Source organism: Sus scrofa, chromosome 14, assembly GCF_054392235.1.
Source record: "Sus scrofa isolate SSC_HxYL_T2T_F1_AM1 chromosome 14, Sscrofa_HxYL_maternal_Yorkshire_Landrace_v2.0, whole genome shotgun sequence".
NCBI classification, from domain to species: domain Eukaryota; kingdom Metazoa; phylum Chordata; class Mammalia; order Artiodactyla; family Suidae; genus Sus; species Sus scrofa.
Genome location: NC_139396.1, coordinates 110,786,297 through 110,808,412, shown reverse-complemented (window position 1 = coordinate 110,808,412; position 22,116 = coordinate 110,786,297).

The window sequence follows — 22,116 nt, the reverse complement described above, 5'->3', positions numbered from 1 at the left end:
AGGGTAATTTCAAATGACATCTTTGAATTTATTAATTCTTCTACTTTATTGAGTCTGCTGTTGAAGTTTTGTATAGATTTTTTCAGTTCAATTATTTTATCCTTCAGCTCTAGGATTTCTGTTTGGTCTTTTTTAATGGTTTCTATCTTTTGCTGAATTTATTTTGCTTATGAATAATTTTCCTGATTTTGTTTAGTTGTTTATCTATGTTCTCTTGTAGTTCAGTGAGCTACAAAATGATTATTTTACTGTCAAGTAGTCTATAGATCTCCATTCCTTTAGGAGCAGTCACTGGGGCTTAATTATTTTACTTTGTTGATGTCATGTTTTCTGATACTTCATGATCCTTATAGCCTTGCATTGCATCTGTCCATTTGAAGACATAGTCTCTTCATCTGTTCTTTACAGTCCGGCTTTGGCAAGGGAAGACATTCATCAGTTTCTGGCTTAAGATTCTGGGTGAGGCAGTTGACAGTGTCTGTAGAAGGGTGGAACCTATTATTAGGGGTTGTGTGTTGGCTAAGGTGGCCTGCTGCTATAATTCCAAGGTTGTGTGGGACCTGTTGCCAAGGTCCATGGTCAGATAAGACCTTCTGTTAGAGCTTCACAGGTGGGAAGGAGCTGCTGCTGGAGCCCGACAGTCAGACAGGGTTGGCCAGTGAGAGTCCACAGTCAGACAAGGCCATTGGCAGGGATCCATAGTGGAGTGAGGCTACACCTGGGGCTCTGCCACCTGAATAGGACCAGCAGGCATAGCTCTGCAGTCATAGTAATGGGGCTCCATGGTGGGGCAAGACTACTGCTGGGGTAGGCAGGGCTTCTTGGTCAGGTGAAGTTTATGGCAAGGGTCTTGATGGGGCTTCATGGTTATGTAGAGCCAGTAGGCAAAGCTATGTGGTCCCAAGATCTTCAGCAGGGCTCCTGGTTGGGCAGAGCTGTTGGAGGGGGGTTATTCCTTAGGTACAAAACTGATGGTGGGACAGAAGCTCCTGATGGCCTCCATTGTTGGGCAGGGTGGCTAGAGGAGCTTTTGGTTTGATGGCATCTGGGCGATCAAAGACCTGGCAGGGTCACAGTTAGGTAGAGCTGGCAAAGCTACTGGTAGAGTGAAAGAGGCTAGTCTAAGACCTATGCTTGATGAAAGGTGAAAGTCCTATCTTTTGTTCCTAGATACCTCCAATAGTCTAGCCATGATGGTTCCCCTAGTTTTTCATGAGTTGAGACAGAGGTGGGGCACTAACACAGTGTCAAATAATGAGGAAGTTGGACATCCTCCTTGGTCTCTCTTTCCCTCACAGGAGAAACAGTGGATCAGTGAGATCCTTCTCAGCACTGTGCTGTGGTGGCTACAGGTGATATAGATAAAGTGTTCATCTTACCATTTTAATGTGGTTTTAATTTATCTTTGCTCCACTTGTGTCCTTTAACTGTGCCTCTAGGTTTTTTTTGTTTTGTTTTGGTTTGTTTGTTTTTTTTTTTGCTTTTTAAGGCAGCATAGTCAGATGCATTTCCACTGAGCTACTACAGAGACTCCTGACACTCTAGGTTTTTTAATTCTCATAAAAGAATTCTTGCTCCTAGATAATTGCTTAATCAATGTTTCTGTTGGATGGACTAGGACAGAGGTCCTCCTATTCTTCCTATTGCTGACATCACTGGGGCTGGCAGGTCCAAAATAGGCAGCATGGACTAGCTGACTAGAGACCCAGGAAGAAGTGATGCTGCAGTTAAAGTCTAAAAATTGGCAGCCCAGAGATCTAAGAAAGTCCAGTGTTGTAGTTCAAGTCCAAAGGCTGCCTGCTGGCAGAATTTCTTTTTACTTTAGAGAAGTCAGTCTTTTGCTCTGATTGGATGAGGCCTAGCACATTATGGAGGGTGATCTGTTTTACTCAAGGACCACCCAATTTAAATGCTAATCTCATCCAAAAACATCCTCACACAAATGTTTAGAATAGAAGTGTCTGACCACACATCTGGGCTTCATGACCCAACCAAGTTGATATAATCTTAACCATCACACACTTGGGATAGGTTTAAATGAAGGTATGGGGGGGAAGAGAAAGTGTTGGGTTATGCAGAAAGTGTTTCACTTGAATGGAAGGGAAGTTCCCTTTTTATTAAATCGAAGTCAACCTATTAGTACCTTAATCATATCTGCATAATATACATGTAACCATGTAATGTAACCTAATCACATATGGATAAGAGCCACATGACATTGTATTCAGGGGTTCTGCCCACAGTTAAGAGGAGTGAATTATGAAAGTTGTGCACACGCAGGGTAGTAAGTAGTCTTGGGGCCACCTTTGAATTCTGCCCACAGCAGGGGTCTGTTTTTCCATGGTCATCAGATTCAGTGCACAGCCAGCGGGAACCTCTAAGCTGGATGCACTAAACCATCATGGACACTGCAAAGAGCCACATTTTATTCACAGAGTTCTTTGTTCAAATGCCAGGCCCCTGGTCAGAGGGGAGCCTTCGGCATCCTGGAATGGAGAATGGGAGCCGTCAGCAGACATAATTCCAATTCCCTTCTTTCTCTCTGCTGCTTCCTAAGGAAGCTCAGGGAGGGCAGGGATAGCCCCGGGGAAGAGCAGGGCCATCAGAGCAGAGCAGAGCAATGCCACACACAGAGTGTCTGCAGGCCTCGGACCCCTGGAGAAGCCATGCTAATATTTTCTTCTCACCAGTCAGTGGAAGCAGAGGACAGTGGGGTCCGGGGAAGTGATAGCAGATGTGTGCAGGGCCTTGGCTGAGAACTGATGATGTGGTGGTGCTGGGTGGGGGGATCAGAGAACTCCTATTTCTCTTTGGGAACAGACTCCCTGGCTTCTGTCCACGGGCTCCAAGGACAACTCTCAGAGCTGTCCCCCAACTCACTTCCCTGGAACCTGGGAAGCCATGTGGGAAGCTGAAAGGGAAACTGGAGTCCCAGGGGCTATACTGTGGTTGGAGCCATGGGCCTTGGGTTCTAGTCCTGCTTCTTACTGGCTGTTGGTCTGGAGAAATCACTGAACATCTCTGAGCTTCAGTTTCCATCTCCACAGATGAGGATGGCTGCAGGATGGTGTGAGGTCCCTTAAGGAGGGGGCTTTCTAGCTGGCTGTGTACTTTTCACATCTTTTGCTCCTGGGCATCCTGCTGCAGATCAGGACAGTGGGCCTCAACTCTCCTCATGGGCAGGTAAGGCAGGGTCCAGGTGGGTCTGAAAGGATGCTCTCTCCACTCCACCTGACACCTTGCCTGTACTGTTCCAGCTTATCCCAGACCGACTCAGGGAAGTCAAAGATGGCCCCATGGCCAACAGGGCACATGGCTGATCCAAATCCAGAGCCTGAGCCATGGGTCAGGTCAATAAGCTGGGGCTGTACTCAGTGCCTCAGTTTCCCCATCTCAAAATGAGGGCTGATCCTAAAATGTGCACCATGTCGCCTGAGGTCTAGGACTGAGCCTCCCTGATTCTGGGGCAGCTTGCTGTCATTTTAATATATTTTTTAAACTAAATGATCTAGCACCCAGCACTTAGTAGACCCCAAAATTTACTTAATAAACCAAGTTGAACAGGAAAATCTCCAGGGCGGACCCTCAAGTTGTGAGTCACTGCATTAGAAAATTCCATCACTGGAGACAACACCCCAACCCAAGTGGGGACCTCAGCTCCACCTCCCCCCCAGGATAGAGAGCTTGCTGCCCAGAGGCCTTATTTCACTCTCTGTTATATAGTTCTGCCTTAAGCTCAGGCCAGCCTCCCAGTCATTCTGCTAGGCAGCATTTTGGGTTGTGGATGAAGAATGTCACCTGCCACATGTAAACAAAGAATGTTGAGGCCACCAAGCTGTCAGCCACTGTGGCCACCCCGCACTGTGCACCCTTAGGGGATTTAGGATGGAGAAAATCAGGATACTGGCCCTATGTAGTTAAGATGCATATCAAAGAAATGATTTCAACGAGCCCAGACCTTTGCATTTTTCCATACATAGAAAAGCGCTAAATTCATTAACTTAATATGTCTGGTTTTCTTTAATTAGCAGTAACATTTTGATATTCCAACTACTTTGTTTTTGTTGCTAAAACTCATATATATTCTGGCTCCTCACTCACCTCTTCTGAGCAGTCCCTCAGAGCTATCTGAGAGCCTGTGTTCTGGACTTAAGTCCTCAGAAAGTCCACCAAATAAAGAATGATTCTCAACCTTTAGGTTGTGCATTTTTTTTCAATGAGGGTTTGAGGAGCCTGTGTAGTACCTCAGGGTACTACATGTGCTTGCCTGGGGCTGTGGGTTGAACAGAACTGACCTGTGGTGAGAAATGGGAGGAAATCCCGCCCCCAGATCCGCCCTCTGCCTTTGGTGGTGGCGGTAATTGGGGGGCTACCTCCTGCTGCCATTTCAGAGATGCAATTTCCATCTTGGCAAAATAGAACCAACAAACCCAGTTTCTCCTGGGTAGAGTAAGAATGAACCAATCTGGAACAGTTTATAGGGTGTTATATTTGAAACTGTGTCCCTTGAGTTTCCCCATAGTGAAGCCCCAATGCCTAGTGTGACTGTATTTGGAGATAGGGCCTTAAAGGAAGTAATCAAATTAAAATGAGGTCTGAGTTTCCACTGTGCCTTAAAGGTATGGAACCCAACTTGTAACCATGAAGATGCAGGTTCGATCCCTGGCCCTGCTCAGTGGGTTAAGGATCTGGCATTGCCATGAGCTGTGGTGTAAGTCACAGACACGGCTCAGATCCTGCATTGCTGTGGCTGTGGCTGTGGTGTAGGCCAGCAGCTACAGCTCTCATTTGATCCCTAGTCTGGGAACTTCCAAATGCCAGGGGTGTGACCCTAAAAAGCAAATAAATAAATAAATAAATAAATAAAATGAAGTCATTTATTAGGCTGAGCCCTAACCCAATATGACTGATGTCCTCCTAAGATGAGATCAGATTCACACGGAAAAACTGTGGGAAGACACAGGAGAAGACGGCTCTCTATAAGCCAAAGAGAGAGGCCTCAGAAGAAACCAACCCTGCCAACACCTCCATCTTGGACTTCCAGCCTCCAAAACTGGGGGAAATGACTCTCTGTTGTTTAAACTGCCCCATCTGTGGTATTTGCCATGGTAGCCTGGGCCTACCAACACACAGGGGAAGATTCATTTGCCAGAGGCAGAGAGGGAAAGGCCACTGGAGCTCTCCGTGCAGACAGTTCCTACAATCCACCCACTGTGGCCTAGAGCCCAGTGTGCCCAGGCCTGCCCTGTGGCCTGGAGCGCCCGGTGCCCCATGCAGGACAGTCAGCTGGGCCCTGGGGAGGGTAGCTGACAGCACACCACTGCAAAATTGTTTTGATTGTAGGCAGCTCTGCTGAGAGGCTGTAGAACTCCGCCAACTCTTCTAACATGATTCTGCGAGAAATGTTGACTCTAAATTACAAGGACTTAATTTTTCCAACCACAGCTAGGCCGTAAATGACTCTCTGAAATGACAGATGGAAAGTTCAGTTAATATGTTTATCTTCTGGCTCTAAGCGGCCCCACCTCCCCCGGCACAGCTCAGGGGTAGTCAGCTCAGAGAGCGGAGGTAAAGTGTGCTGTCCCCAAACATGGGCCCCCTTCCCCAGACCTGGACCCTCAGACCTGCCCTGGACAAGAGGTGGCTGCTGTGCAGAGGGCAGGAAACCTGCCCGCGAACCCCAGGCTCCAGGCCCCTTCTCACAGCCAGTTTGGCCACGTCCATCCCCAGAAAGTCAAATGAGCTATCCTGAGACAGCCATGACCTGGCTTTGTTCCTGAAGTGGCAAATCACATGACCTCTCAGTCAGCTACAGGGTAGTAATACAATACCTCCCCTCAGGGAGGTGCCAGGGACAGAATCATAATTAAAACAGCCAAGGTCTACACAGAGTTTTCTATGGGTCTGGCACTGTACAACCTGGGATGTAGGTGTTACTACCGACCCCCTTTTATTGCTGAGGAAACTGAAGCACAGAGAGGTTAAGCAACTTGCTCAAGGTCACACAGTTAACTGGAACTCCAACCTGGACAGGCTGGCTTCATAATTCAGGCTCTCGATCACCTCTGTCCTGACCTCAAAGAGATTTCCTGTGGAAAGTTTCTGGCAGAAGGATCTTGTGCTTGGCAAGGCAGTCACCACTCAGCTCTGGGTCTCCTTCTTCTCTGTAGAGATGAGCATGTGGGCTTGGACCAGACTGGGCAGGGTTCTGGACCACCTCCCAGCAACTGGCCCCCGCTAGGAAGAAAGCAGATTCATCTCCCCACCTCCCTCCATCCTCCATCACCTCCAGTCCCTGCCTGTGGCCTGCCTCTGCAGTCCTGGGAGCCCTGCCCAGCAGCCCTTGTGTTCTGTCACTGCTCAGAGGGAGTGCCCATCATTGCCAGAGAGTGCCTGTCCCCTGTGAGACCTCTGCTTCCAGAAAAGGGCTGCAGGCCATTGCCTGAGGCCTGCCGCTCTGATGGCTGCCTCTTGGATTTAACCTCCTGATGTAGCATATTGGTCATTGGGCCAGCCCCTTGTATAAGGAGCTGGAGCCCCTGGGAGGGCTTGGGGGCAATTGTCCCTTAGCAGAAGAGAGACAAGATAGGACCTTTACAGTCCTCAGTGGGGTGGGCTCCAAACAGGTCAGAGCCCAGAGCGGGAGTAGGAACCTGAGACCTAGTGAGGGAAGGTTTCCTTGGCAAGGCCCTGTCTGGGCCAATCTTCCAGGAGAAGGAGTAGGTAAGGGGGGTTTAAGAAGAATTCCAGGCAGAGCAACGGCCAGAACAAGAAAAAGAGGGTGGCATGGTGGAGTTGTTGGTGGCGTGTATGTATCTGTCTCTGTGAGTGTAAGCCTGGGAGAGTGGATTTCCAGGGCAACCACTGTGACTTCTGTCCATCTGTGAGTTCTTGGGAGAGTAGCAGAACTCCCAGATGGATGGACAGAGAGATGAGGCTGGAAGGGGTGACAGATGCTGGACCACACCCCCTTCTGTCAAGGTCACATGTGCCAAGTTAGGGTGTGTGTCTCATCTTTTCAGGGATGCGTCTGTGTTTTGTGACAAAGCAGATGTAACATACAGTTTACCATTTAACCGCTTTTAGTGTACAGTTCAGCAGCACTGAGAGCATTTGTGTCTCCAGAGCTTCTCCAGCATCCCCAGCCAAATCTCTGTACCCACTAAACATCTCTGCATTCCCTCCTTCCAGGCCTCTGCAGCCACCATTCTCCTTTCAGTCTCTAGGGATGTGATGGCTTGAGGTAAGGGGACTCAGTCTCAGCCAGGGAAGGGTGACAAGGTGAGGGGTTGGTTTCCCCATCACTGTAGCTGCAGAATAGACAGTGGGTTGCTAAAGACCTCACCAGTGGTACCACAAGTGTCCAAGCCAAAGACCAGAGCTGCTTTTGCACTGAGGAGGTGGCCACCGCCAAACACCCAGCCGGTTCTCTGTCCAGTGCCAGGCTTATACCAAAGGCTTTACATGATTTGTCTCAGACCAGCCATGGGCACCTATAGAGTGAGAGACTCTAAGTCAAGGAAAGAGGTTTATTGAAGTTCAGGGCTGAGTATTTGCAGCTGAGAGAACATTAGCACTGGGCTCAGCATTGAGGGGTTGCTCATAAATGTCAATTTACTCAGAATCCCTTCATAAATGTAAATCAACCATTATGCCACATTTCTCACATGAATGCACAGATCTGTCATTCAGGTAAATGGTACTTTTAATTCTTGGAGTTGCCCTAAAGTTCAAAGCAAAGTGGCCTCAAAACAGATCCATTTCAGCACAGCCCTGGTCCCTGCAGGAGGCCTTGGCTCCTGTTGAAAGGTAGGGAGTCCCCAAGAGGGTGACAGCTTCAGAGGGAAGCTGTATAGGGGCCTTTACCTGAAGCTGGAGGAAGCTTCTCTCCCCTTACCCTCACTGCAAGGTTGTGGGAGGCAGCACAGCTCCTAGCATGTTCCTGGGGTCAAGAATGTCATGAAGGGCTTTTATTGAGCAGCCCCAGACCCCAGGCCTTTGCTGTGGCCTTTGGGAAGGCCCACATGAAGAAGAGGATGTATCCACCCCACCATTGCTGCAAGGAAGAACTGGTGCCACCCCAGGGAATTCCAGAGCCAAAGTGGCTGGAGCCAGGAGATCTACTGGTGAGTCCAAGCTGCAAGACTCTTTTGAAGAGCCTGGACAGAGGCTCCCAGCATGCCATGGCCATAAAGAGGCAGCAAACAAACTGGGGCATGGCTTCTATTCCCCAGATCACAGGCTCCCACCCTCCCTTCCCTGCATCCTCTGTGATGCCCCATTGATGAGTCTCACCATCTAGGCCTTGTACCCTGGCCTCTTGTGGTCCACATGCATCCAATGCTGTCCAGTCCTGCTGTACTCATCTCTCCTCACAAATGCTGAGACTGAGTGGAGGAAAATGTCAAGTTCCCCTCCAACCCAAGTCTTCCGTGATTTAGTACCTAAGAGAGGCTGTGCCTTTCACTGAGGGCTGTTTCATGTTCTTCTACAGACCGAATCCTACTCAAACTCAACTCAATGTCATCTCCTTCAGATGCCCTCTGGGATCATCCCATCAGATGGCCTCCTACCCACTCGCCCCACCTCCCTCGCCCCAAAGCCTGTGCCCTCACAGCACTGGGTTTGGTGTCTAGGGCCACCTTTCCATGTGGTGTAGTAACACATCTGTCCAAATGTCTGGTTCCTGCCAGATGGGCAGGAACAGTGCCTCATTCTCCATGGCCACAGTGTCCAGTATAGGCCCCAGCACAAGGTGTTGTTCAAGGCAAGCTGCTCACCTGACTTAAGCAATGTTTTCCAGTCATCCTTACTGTGTGACAAACCATCACAGATGTGGCAGAATAAAACAATAATTTTATTATGTTCATGGATGCTGTGGGTCTAGAATTCAGTCACAACACAGTAGTATGACTTGTCTCATTTCTGTTAAGAGTGTGAGCTCTGGTGGGAAGCTGAGGTCAAGTGGGAGTGACTTGATGGAGGCTGGAATCATCTGATGACCTCTTCATTCAGCATCTACATGCAGTCTCTCCGTGCTGCTTGGGCTTCCTCCCAAGAAGGCAGCCTTGGATAGGCAGACTTCTTACACAGCAGCTCAGGCTTCCAGCTCTAGTGTTCCAGTATATAAGGAGGAAGATACATTGCCTTTTTTGTCTCCTTTCTTATTTTTATCACAACTCACCAGATTCAAGAGGAGGAGACATGAACACTGACCTTGTGAGGGTAGCAAAGTCACATAGTTTAAAGAGCATGTAAGATGCACCATATTGTTGCACCCTTCTCTGTAAATACAATTTGCCACAAAATGAAGAGCAGAGAAATTGAAATAAATACACTCAACTGAAATATTTCTTCTCTTTCCCTCTGCAGAATCCAATCCTCCATTCCCTTTATCCTCATCTTCAAAATCAGGTTCTCAGCACAGGGAGGAAGGCAAGCACCAACAGCCTTATGCTATTAAACTCATGTGTGGCTCCAAAAATATGCTAAAACAAAACTATTTGGCAAGCACATATCCTTGTGCCTATTTAAAATATGACATCCTAGACCCTGTGACAAAGGGCATATATATATACTGGTTTCTAATCTAAGTTTGAAAACTGAAAGAACATCAGGTCCTAATTTCCAACAAGAAATTCCTTCCAGCCAAGAACTCCTGGGTTCCATTTTGTTCATTTCTGTAGGAATTTGGACAAGCTAAAAGAGACACTGTTTTCAACTCAGGATCTTCATCACATCCAACTGGAATGAATGTCAGATTTAAAGAGGGGGTGGTGGTGTTAATTTCCTTAAAGTCATGTAATAGGTGGGAAGGGACAGAGAACATCTTGGAGTAAATAGAACGCTGGGTGTTGAAATGTGTGTTTGTTTATTGAACAATTTTAAAGAAATTAAAAAGGCCATTGGTCCTATTTCTTTAATTAGAGATGAGACCAGGAGGTTGGGGATGTTGAGGTTAGCTGAAAACAGGGATGCACTGACCTCAGTCTAAACAGAAAGGAAAAATAGTGTAAGCACCCAAAAAAAGCATTTGATTATTTTTCTTTAAATGTAAATAATGTTTTTGGCCAGTAGAGAGTGGAGGACAAGCTAAAACTGCCTTTGCTGCCTTCAGCAAATAAAGACACAGAGTAGACTCACCACCAATTTAGTCTCTTTTCAGAGTCATATTTGAGTCTTCCATGTCATTTAAACTGATCTGGGACCTTTGGGTAACATCTGGAAGGCATGTATGCCAACAAATGCCAAAAATAACTTTTAAATATCAGTCCTCTAGAATAAGCAATGGGAGGGAGGCACTCTTCAGAAACCATGGAAAGATCAAACTCATTTTATTGGTTCAGAGAGCAGCCTAACCTCTCATGCATCCTGTGATGCTGATGTAATGTGATCAAGAGGTACCTTTCTCCAGCTTTCCTTCACTGTAATAGCCCTGTCAACAAACAAGTCTGTGGAAGACATGAGGTTATCTCTCATTTAGGAGCAGGCCCATGGTGATCAGGCAGGTCTTTGGCTTTCTTGGGATTTCTTGAAGGGGCAGTACCACCATTTAGCTCAGCCAATGGAGCACAAAAGGAGGAAGTCTAGAGAAACATAGCATCTAGGACAAGAAGCTGACTGATCACATGGAATGTCTTGCTCTTTGTTGTTCCTTCTTCCAGCAGGCTTTGTAATCCATCCTGCAGCTTACACTTGAATACCTGCTGAGATGGGGAACTCACTGCCATCTAAAATCTCCTATACCATTAGGAACCTTTGTTGGGCAGCTCTTCCTAATAATAAGCTGGAATATCAGCACCCTCAAGTCAGTTGATGGACAGAATGAAAGAAAGAAACAAGTACCAAGCTGAGAGCCATCTCCCTTAACACCCTCTGGTGATGCTGTGCTTCCTGGACCTTTACAGAAGGCAATCAAGGTAGTGAAATAGATGGACAGACATTGACCATGGGTCTCTCTCCATGTAGGTCTTTCTCTTCTGAGACACCAGAGCTTGCAGGGTCAAGGGGATGGGCTTACCCAAGATATAGGACAAGGTACAGGGTGCTGTGAGTATGAAAGGGGAGGTCTAGAGTGAGTACCAGGATTATTGTTATGTAAGAGAACAATGGGAGTCCCAAAGGACATGGAATGTTTTCCCCACACACTGCTGCCTTGCAGAAGAACAATGAAGCAGATACTTGGGGGAAATTGGGAATTGCATTTAGTGTGCATTTGTTTTTTTGTTCTTTTGTTTTTTTTTTTTAATGTTTGAGGCATGCTCTCACTATTCAGATCTTGCAGGGCTTTGCAGAATTCTGTACAGATGCTGTTCTTATTTGGTAGAAATGGAAGCCATGGCAGAGTCTTGGCAGAAGAGTGGTAAGACCTGGAACATGGTGACAGGATTACTCTGCTGTTGAATATTCAAAGCACACGTCCAATGCAAAAAAAAAAAAAAAAAAAAAAAAAAAAAAAAAAAAAAATCAAGTGCCATTGCTTTATTCGTCTGTTTCTTTGTTCATTCATTCAACAAATATTTATGGAAGTCCTACTATGTATCAAATGTTAATTGTCCTCACAGTTGGGGACAAGGCAGGGAACAAAGCAGACATGTCTGTATCATCTCGAGGCTCAGCATCCACCTGGGGGAAGCAGCAATAAATGAATGATGGTGTGTTTTATAAGGAACACAGAGCAGGCTGAGGGGGAAGGAGAGGAGGAAGGATGGAGGGGCCTTTTTAGACAGGGTGTTCAGCTGGGGGACACCGGAGAAGAGCATCTCAAGAGGTCCCTTCAGAGGAATGGTGAGTGCAGAAGTCCTGTGGCAGCAATGGGCTGGGCTGCCAGGGACCAGCAGCAAAGAAACCAGTTGTTCTGGAGGAGAGTGAGCAAGAAGGAAAATGATGGGTGAGAAGGTCAGATGGGTAGTGTGGCTCTGAGGACACAGGGCTCTAGAGGCCACTGTGCAGATGTTGCTTTGACTTTGTAGGAAGGAGGTCATTGACAATCTTGGCAGAGAGCCCTTGTGGCCTGTCTTACACTGTGAGAGAATTACTCTCTATGAGAAAAACTGAGTTTTGGGGAGCAAGGAGGACACAGAGTCTACTTCAATAATCCAGGCAAGAGATGACAGTGGCCCAGACCAGACCAGGCTGGGCCATCTTTAGCTGCAAGTCTATGGTAGTGAAAATGTCTAGCTGAGCCCACTGTCACCTGAATGCAATCAGAGTTCTCCTGCAGACTAAGGTGAGAAAAGATACAGGCTGGGCAGCTGTAGGGCTGTCATAACTCCTATTCGCCCTTGGGTCCAGATGTGGATTTCCAATATTAATTTGCACCAAGAAGCATCAGGACTCTTGTTCTCAAATTGTAGGGAAGGTAAGGTGTTAATGAGTATGGAAGATCTTGAGAATTACCATAAAAAATATTGCTTTCAAAAAATGATTCTAAGATCACTGTTGAAAGGACAAAGGAACCACTTTGAAAACAGCCCATCAACCAAGCTGAGCATGAAAACGAAAATAATAATGAAGATTACTTAAGCAAGTTGATTTAATAGAAGACCATGAATTCATGACAATAGTCAAAAAAGGAAATTTAAAATAATTGTATGCAAAAGAAGAATCCATATATTAGGACTTGATTTTATCATTTCTAGTAAATAGAAAAAAGTGCTTGTTTTTACTGTGATATTCACAAAATATAGAATTATATTATTCACTCTTTCTATAGATAAGATAGAATAAACACAGGGAACTATAAATAAATTCAGATAATCCCCCAAGCATGGGTTCTGCATCATGTAATAGGCAGATGGAGGAAAGTCAAGCAATTGATTGCTTTTGTGGTTCTACACAGCAAGCAATTAAACAGAGAATCCCGCAGAGTGTTCCAAGATGATTAATTAGCCAAATGTTGCACGCACTCCATCTCTCATCTCTTAGTATATGGAACCTTGAGATGGCCCTGCTAATTATAATACAATATTGATAAGGCATGCATAAGTTTCTAATTATATGTATAGACTAGGCCAATTTATCATAATGACGGGACAATAGTTTAGGTATTGCCAACCATAAGAAACTTTCAGAAATACATCATTTCTGGGAATGACACCAAGTTTCAAAAAATTAAATCTTTGAACTTAGATTTTGAAAGGCAGGGGCTTAAAAGTCCGGATATAACAAATAGAACCTCATTATCGAAAGGAACTCAGCCAGTGATTTGGTTTAGATCACTTTAGACTATACAGACTTGTCCTAGATTGGAATCTGTGACTTATTCTCTTCTCAAATGGTGTGTGTGTGTATGTAGTTTAGGGTCTGCTAAGAAGATTAGTATCTAATGGAATTGCTAAAGCCCTATGTGGGTATAAATATGAACACTTAAGAATATTATAAACAAAATTTTATTTTCAATGCAGGGAATTCATTATTATAAGACCCCTTTTACATAATAATTGTTTTGATTTTGTTTACATTTATGTCTTAAAAAGACTAATCGAGGGGATAGCCTAGGATGTGTTGTGATTATAAGTAATCTCAAAATTCTAAAAACTTAACAAAATAAAGAACTCTTTCTTTCTCATTCTCTACCTCTATCTTAGTTCAGCAAAGAGCTCTGTTCCACTAAGTCATTCAAGGACTCAGGCTGATTGATAGAAGGTCCACAGTTTTGTAGTTACAACATCCAGAGTACGCATTCTCTTCCATTACTAAGTGTGACTTTAAAAAAAAAATGAATTCTTTTATGTTTTCAAATTGTAGAGACTAATTCTACTCCCTTTTGGTCAAACAATACTCAGTGACTTGCTTTTAATGAGTGGAATGTTGCAGTAGCAATGATGTGATTTCCAAGACCAGATTATAAAAGGCATTGAGGAATTCCTGTTGTGGCTCAGTGGAAATGAATCTGACTAATATTCATGAGGACACAATTTTGATCCCTCAGAGGGTTAATGACCCAGCATTGCTATGAGCTGTGGTGTAGGTCACAGATGTGGCTCAGATCTGGAATTGCTGTGGCTGTGGTGTAGGCTGGCAGCTGTAGCTCCAATTAGAACCCCTAGCTTTTTTAGGCCTCAATTCCAAATAGGTACAGAAGGAATATAAGGATATACAGGACCAGACTGTGATGTGCCTGCTGGGAAAACAAATGTTGTCTTAGGTGACATTGCTAGAATTGTGCAGAGTCCAGAAGAGAGTGGTGATGACCTTATTTGGCCATCATAAGACTATGGGGAAAAGCTGCTTGCTTCTAAGATCTACACTAAAAGAAGGTGTTTCAGAGAGTGGTGATCAGGACAGTGAGAAATTGGAGGTCATCTGAGGGGAAGCAGAGATACGTGAAGTAACCTGGACAAAAAGGAGACAGGTTGATGGCCTCAGGCATTTGAAGGGTCATGGAAGAGGGTTTGTGGACAGAGCCAGCTCTATTTAAGGGTAGAGAGTAGTCCTGGGAGTTGGCTATGCTAGGAAGATAGGTAGAGAGCAGGGAAGAATTTTCCAGTCATGTTTCAGCATGGAATTTTCAGGCTCATAACATGGTAAGACTCCAACATTGGAAGTGGTCAAAGAGAGGCTTGAAGGTCATTTGTTAGAACTTACGCCAGGGATCCTGACTTAAGATAAATTGAACTAATGGCATTCAAATTCATTCCTCAACAAGACTCCAAAATCTGGAATCTAGCTAATCCAAAGATAAAAGCTCCCAGGTTAGCTGGGTTGAACTCTTTATCTAATCAAGAGAGATTTGGTCTACATGGTTAACAAAATTGATGTTCACCTTCATCTAGTTCTCCTCTAATTTCACTTACACAAAGAATTATATCATGCTGTATAGCACAGGGAACTATACCCAATGACATGTGATGGAACATGATGGAAGATAACATGAGAAAAAGAATAGATAGGTAGATAACTGGGTCACTTTGTGCACAGCAGAAATTAACAGAACGCTGTAAATCAACTATAACAAAAAAAAATTTTTAAAGGGAGAAACATAAATTCTACTCCTTGGAGTTAGGAATGGGCATGTAATGAGTTCTTACCAAAGAAATGGAAATGAAAATGATGGGCCATATTTTTGGCCAAAGCGATTAATTGCAGATGTTTGGCCTTCTGATTCTTTCTTCATCTGCAACTGTGAGGAATGTTGAGATGGAGAGGCCAAAAGAAGGGAACCATGTGAATTCCTAAATAGGCTGAGAGCTGCCCTGGAAAGTCACCCAGATCTTCAGTGCACTTCATGAGAGCAAGAAATCGATTGATTTTGTTTAGGTGATATTTTACTGCAGCAAAATTTAGCCTACTCTGAGTTATACTTTAGGAGCAAGAGGACGTGTGAGTTTCTAATAGGAAAGAAACTAGAGGAGCGGGGAACAGTTCCTGTGAGATAGATAGAAGGGAAAGCCACGGTCAGATCTCCTGGGGGTATAAATTTCCAAGGATTATTGGAACATTATACACATTTTTAAAGTTCCCTCTGAGGTCCCAAATGCATCTCCTTAATAGTCAAGTGAGAAAGATCTGACACGAAATTTTGGGGACGGAGAAGGCTCTAAATAGTGAAATGAAGTTAAACTTAGCTTCTGGAGTTGCCCCTTTGGCACTGTGCAAACACCAAAGGTTTCTCTTTTGTGCGAAAAAGCCAACCTCATTGTGTCTGCAAACACAGTACATCTGGGGTTACACAGAACTCATTGATTTTATAAAGAAGTCCCTGCTGAAGAATGAAAACTAGCTTTATTTAATAGGTGTAGAAACTGAGGTCCCACCGGCTCCAGGGAGCTTGAACCTGGGTCCTTTGGGTTTCTGTCTTCTCCCCAGGCCAGGCTACGGCGATTGCCCAAAGTATTTCTACAAAAGAGAATCAAACAACCCTCCTCTGTCTCCATCGACAGTCCTGGGCTGGAGGGGAAACAGGGCTCCTCACAGAAGTTCAGTTTACAGCAAGCCTCCCCCTTTGCCCCAAGACAGCTTTGATCACTGTGAAGTTTCCACAAACACAGAATGAATGAGGAAGAAGATGGTTATGTTTTTAACCTGACTGAACTGATGAGAAATGAGGCATGTACAGTCTTTTCCTTTGCTCCCCACTTCAAACAGCTGTCCCCTCCCCTTTAAAGTATAGGCTCAAAATAGTTGTATATTTTGTTTGCTTTTTAACACCTCTCATCACGTAATTAAGATTTGATGGTGAAAGTCACTTGTGCCTCACTGATACGGTTCAGTAGAGTACAAGGCCAGAAAGCAACCTGCCTGCCTTCAACTCCCAGCTCCTCGCTTCTAATTTTCTGACTACGTGGCTTTGGGAAAGTTACTTGACCACTCTGCACTTCCATTTCCTCATCAGTTAAATGGGTATCATAATAATATCTACTTCATAAGGCAGTTATGGGATAAAATGTGTTAATATATGTAAAGCATTTGGAAAAGTGTTTGGCATATGGTAAGTATTCAAGAAGTAGTATTTATATTTTTACTAAGTTCTTGACTGGCAGCCAACCAAATTCCAAGAACTGTGAAGTCTCTGTGTGCTCAAGTCTAGGTGGGGGGCGGGGTAAAATAAGGTAATTCATGGGCCTCCCCTAAAGGCCCTAAAAGTCCATCGGGGGGGAAAAAAAACTAGACTAAGCAAAAATCAGAGGATTATTATTAAGAAAGAAATTAAGAAAGGGCAGTAGACAGGGAGATAACAATAACTGCTACAGTCACGAGGTCACATAATCACCTTCGGCTCTGGCGATGCTGGGAAAAAGAATTGTTCTAAATGGCCAATGAGGCAAAAGCAGGCTCTGGAAATTTTTTCTTTGCTGCTCTCTACGTGCTGCATTTCTTTCTTGCTCCATCTTCCTCCTCCCTCTCAGAAAACAGGATTGTCTGTTTTCAATTAGCAAAGGCCACACAAACTTCAGGAGTCTTGGTCCTGACAGACCAAACCTCTGACCCAGGACCCTGTACACAAGAAAAAAAAAAACAAAACAAAACTGTAGTATGTTTAGATGCTACACTTGAGTGGGTTTTGTTATTTGTGAGTTACAAGTCTTGTCCATCACATTGGCAACATTTTAAAAGAATAATGTCCAATGTGGTCTAAGATGTGAGTAACCACAGTATCAGGCATTATTGGTGAAGTGAAGATGGACCCAATATTTTCAAAGGATATTATAAAAAATCCTTAAGATAAAACACATTTACTTTGAGAAGGAAATTCTACTTCAGGGTGTTTACTATTTGGAAATAATCCAACAATCATACAAATGTGTACATATGGGGATTTTATTAAATGATATTTATAGTAGCACAAAATTAGAAGTGTTGCATGTCTTCAGCAAAAAGCTAGGGTGGTAGGGAGAGCCATATCCTGCACTGAAACCATGCTGCTGTAGCTCTGTGTGAGTTCATGGCCATGCTTTACTAAGTTCAAAATTCAAGTTATGAAACAGTGTGTTTTGTAGGATCCATTTGCATGAACATATATATTAACTGTAAATGTGTGGTTTGACAGTATTTGGAATTATATATACTTAATTGTGATAGTTGCAGTCACAGACTTTTAGAAGTTTGGAGGAAAATTTTCTTTTGAACTTTCAGAATGGTTAGACACCTTCTTTACAACCCATTACCAGTTTCATCAGAAAAAATAAACACATCCATTTCTGGAGGGAGAGAAGGGAAATAAAGTCGGCCTCCCCACCACCAGCCTCCCTGACTCCGTGGTACAGAGGGCAGAGAACTGAGTGTTGGTCAGAGCAGCTGTGCTCCTTTCAAAGCCACGAGGCCAGATAGCTAAGCAGGCATCTCCTCAGTGTCAGATCAAGACTAGTCCTGTGAAGCCCAAGCCATCACTTTGGGAAGGTTTCCTCTCATTTAACAATGTTTGGATTGAACCCTATGTAGGTTCAATTCATTCATTCACTTAGAGGTACTTTTTATAACTGGTTTATCTTGGCATGTTCATCAGGAAGTCACATAACTTAAAGTGAGACATCCTTTGCTAAGCTTTATGAAGGGTTTTATGACTAACATGAGCATTTAGTAACACCTAGTTTAGATTTTCCAGCCTAGAATTATTGCTATATGTAAAAATCTTGAGCCTTGAACACACTCTATTGATAAAGTAAATCCCAGTTCAAGTCTTCATTCTTTAATTCTCCAAATATTCTTCTAGCTTGCTTTTGTGCCTGATATTGTTAGGAGATGCAAAGGTGTTATGGGTTGAGTTTTCCCCCCTCCCCCCAAAAATTCATTTGTTGAAGTCCTAGCTCCAGGGACCTCAGAATATGACCTTATCTGGATAAGTGCTAACAGAAATCATCAAGTTAGGGTAAGGTCATTAGAATGGGCCCTAATCCAGCATGACTTCAGAGACACACACAGGGAAAATGCCATGTGAAGATGGCAGTCATCTACAAGCCAAGGGGAGAGCCCTGGAACCCACCCTGTCCACACCTGGATTTCAGACTTCTAATGTCCAGAACTGTGAGATGATACATTTTTTGTTGTTTACACCACTCAGTCTGTGATGCTTGGTTATGGCAGCCCTGAGAAACCAACACAGGTGGTAAAGAGTCCAGGCGTGGCTCTCACGCTCAGGAAGCTCCCTGCATGGTGTGGGGAGAAGAGAACACCCTGATGGGCGCAGGCTGAAACTCAACAGGGAGAGGCAGGTGGGTGACTTGCTCTTCAGGCAAGTGTCAAAGTCAAACAACAGTTCAGCTCTCTGGACGATGACATCTGGGTTTCAGTCTGGCCGCAGCATTTATACGTACTACTCTTCCATGAAAAGGCAGTGAAGGCCATCTTCACTCCAGGTTTCAGAGAGTAAAAGTTTGACTACATCATCAATTCATGACTAAACTTAAATTGAGACAAATATTATTCCTTGAAGATGGGATGAAGGATTAAGCCAGAGCAGCGTGAAACAAATTCTTTGTGCCCCTACCTCTGGAGCTCTTTTCACACAACCACAATTCATGGTTAGAGCACAGGCACATGTAAAGCAAACCCAGGGACAGCCAGGGAAACTCCTAGTCACCGACCCTGGGAGGATGTTGGTAAAGGACACTGTCCCCTGTCCTACACAGTGACTGCTTGGTTGGAAGCCAAAGGGATGTGAGGTCTCAAGTCTCAGCAGCATGAACTGAGTGTGCCTCCTGGGGAGCTGCCGTGGTTTATTTATATTAAAGACATTGTAAATCATGTTGCCTGATCACATTCCCTCCTCCTGTGGGCTGCTTATAACCTCAGAAACACCTTTCAGAGCCCTTGGCAAATGCATGAAAACCTGAAGTGCACATTCATATCATTTCCATCCTCCTAACCCACACTGAATTTTATTTTAACCAGTATTAGTTTTCATAAATGCCTGCTCTGATGGTTTATATGAAGAGGGGGATGGTATTTAAAATTAAGTAGACATGTTACTTGATTTTGGTAACCACTCAAAAATATTTTGTTCAGTTATTAAAAGGATACAGGACCATGAGTATTTTGTTTATTTCATTTAACTTTAAGAAAAGGAAATCCCCAAGATGGGCTTCTTTTTCCAGCGATGTCCCCATCACCCTTTTTTTTAAAAAAAAAAAATTATTATGATTGATTTACAATGTTCTGTCAATTTCTGCTATAAAGCAAAGTGACCCAGTCATACATATGTATACATTCATTTTCTCACATTATCCTCCATCATGTTCCATCACAAGTGATTAGATATATAGTTTCCTGTGCTCTACAGCAGGATCTCATTGCCTGTCCACTCCAAATGCAAGAGTTTTCATCTATGAACCCCAGACTTCCAATCCATCCACTCTCTCCCCTTCCCCCCTGGCAAACATAAGTCTGTCCTACATGTCCATGATATTTTCTATTTGTAGACAGATCATTTGTGCCTTATTTTAGACTCCACATATAAATGATATCATATGGTGTATGACTTTCTCTTTCTGACTTACTTCACTTAGTATGAAGAATACTATAAAGAATATCATTGGTAATTTGATAGGGATTGCATTGAATCTGTAGATTGCCCTTTGATGTAAAACATACTAGGAGTGGTTCCAGGAGCCCCTGAGACATCTCTGGTGATACTCCAGGGAGCAGGCTGCAGTCATGGGCATTCCTGAGCAGGGGCATCTGGCCAAAAGTCCCACCCCTATCTACAAAAGCCATATCATTATAGGACCAGGCTCCTCAGAATTAAGGATTTTATCATCAAAGTCATGTCTAGGAATTTGCAAACTAAAAAGACTGGTTGCCCTCCATCCCCACCCTAGGATACAATGTTGAGGCAGAAGCAGGATAACTGTGGGGGACACTCCCACCAAAAGGGGATGGAACTGAAATGGAGCCACATCACAGCTACTGCCATCTAGCCAGGCTCTTACAGACCCCTGCTGTGGGGTCAGGGTCATCTCTGATTAGAGGCTGGCTCATTTTCCTGGAAGTGGCTCCTCGTTCACTGTTTCTGAAAGCTTGGATCCACTCTCTTTGAGGGTCTTCCTTTTCTCTAAGATATGGCCATGTTTGCAGCTGAGTAGCTTTCTCAGCCAGATGCCTGCCTGGAGATATTTGGGGACCCAGAGATCTTTTTTCAAGTTTCACAATCTTAGTTCCTGCCATAGCAGTGCTGTCATTTAGATCCCCTGACTGAATCTCCTCAGCAAGATAAAGAAAACAATAGATACAATATAAGAAACATCTTTTCAAATGTAATGCTGAGCTGGAATACTAAATTTGTTATGATTTGTTAGAAGAAATCCTAAATTTGTTAGAATAAATACTAAATTAAACGAAGAATACAAAAGTTTAAAAACAAAAAGAGGCTCATGTTTCATGAAAAACCTGCTTCTAGAAAGTAAAAAACCTAGAAAAAAAGAGTATTAGGAATAGCTTTTGCAGTGACAATAAAGATACTAATAAACTTTAGACATTCTTAAATATGTGCTTTGAAATAGCTAAGATAACCTTTAGTAGAGCAGACGTGGAATGTATACCCTTAAAACAAGTAGAAGGAAAACAATGGAATTGGGTTTTAAGGCATTTCATCCAAATTAAGGCACAAAAGGAGAAGATAAAAAAGAAAAAAAGAATGAGGCAAATGGAAATTGTGTAGTAAGAATGAAGGTAACCCAAAAAGAAAATTCCAAACTACATATTACTAAGAGTGACCTCAAAAATATATAAAGCAAGAACTGCCATTACAACACGGAGAAAATGACTAATCCACCATATTAAAGGTTGTTATTAAATAATAATCCACCTTACTAAAAACATCTTTAAGTAATGGATACAACAAGCAGCTATCATACCGAGTAAACAAGGAATAGACAGTTTTCTCACATAGGAAGCATTTATAAAATCTGAACATACTGATAATAAAGCTAACCTCAATAAATTTCAAAAATATTGTGTCACATGGACCACATATTCAGCTCACAACATAATTGTTAGAAATAAATAACAAGGGGAGTTCCTGTCGTGGCGCAGTGGTTAACGAATCCGACTAGGAACCATGAGGTTGCGGGTTTGGTCCCTGCCCTTGCTCAGTGGGTTAAGGATCTGGCGTTGCCGTGAGCTGTGGTGTAGGTCACAGACGTGGCTCGGATCCCCCATTGCTGTGGCTCTGGTGTAGGCCGGTGGCCACGGCTCCGATTCGACCCCTAGCCTGGGAACCTCCATATGCCGCGGGAGCGGCCCAAGAAATAGCAACAACAACAACAACAACAAAAAAAAAAGACAAAAGCCAAAAAAAAAAAAAAAGAAAGAAATAACAAAAAAGATAACTTAATATGAGTTTTAAAATATGATAAAGATATTGCTAAATAATTCAGGGGACAAAAAAGAAAAAGAAAAATCAGAAAGTATTTGTAAATGAATATAATAAAAATACTATGCATTACCTTCGTGGTACATAGCGGGGAACTTATAGCCTGGAATACTTAAGGTAAAAAAGAAGGCTAAAAATAAAATACTTCAGGAGTTTACATTGCAGCGCAGAGGAAGCTAATCTGACTAGTATCCATGAGGATACCAGTTAGATCCCTGGCCTCGCTCAGTGGGTTGGGGATGCAGCATTGCTGTGAGCTGTGGTGTAGGTCGAAGACATGGCTTGGATCTGGCACTGCTGTGGCT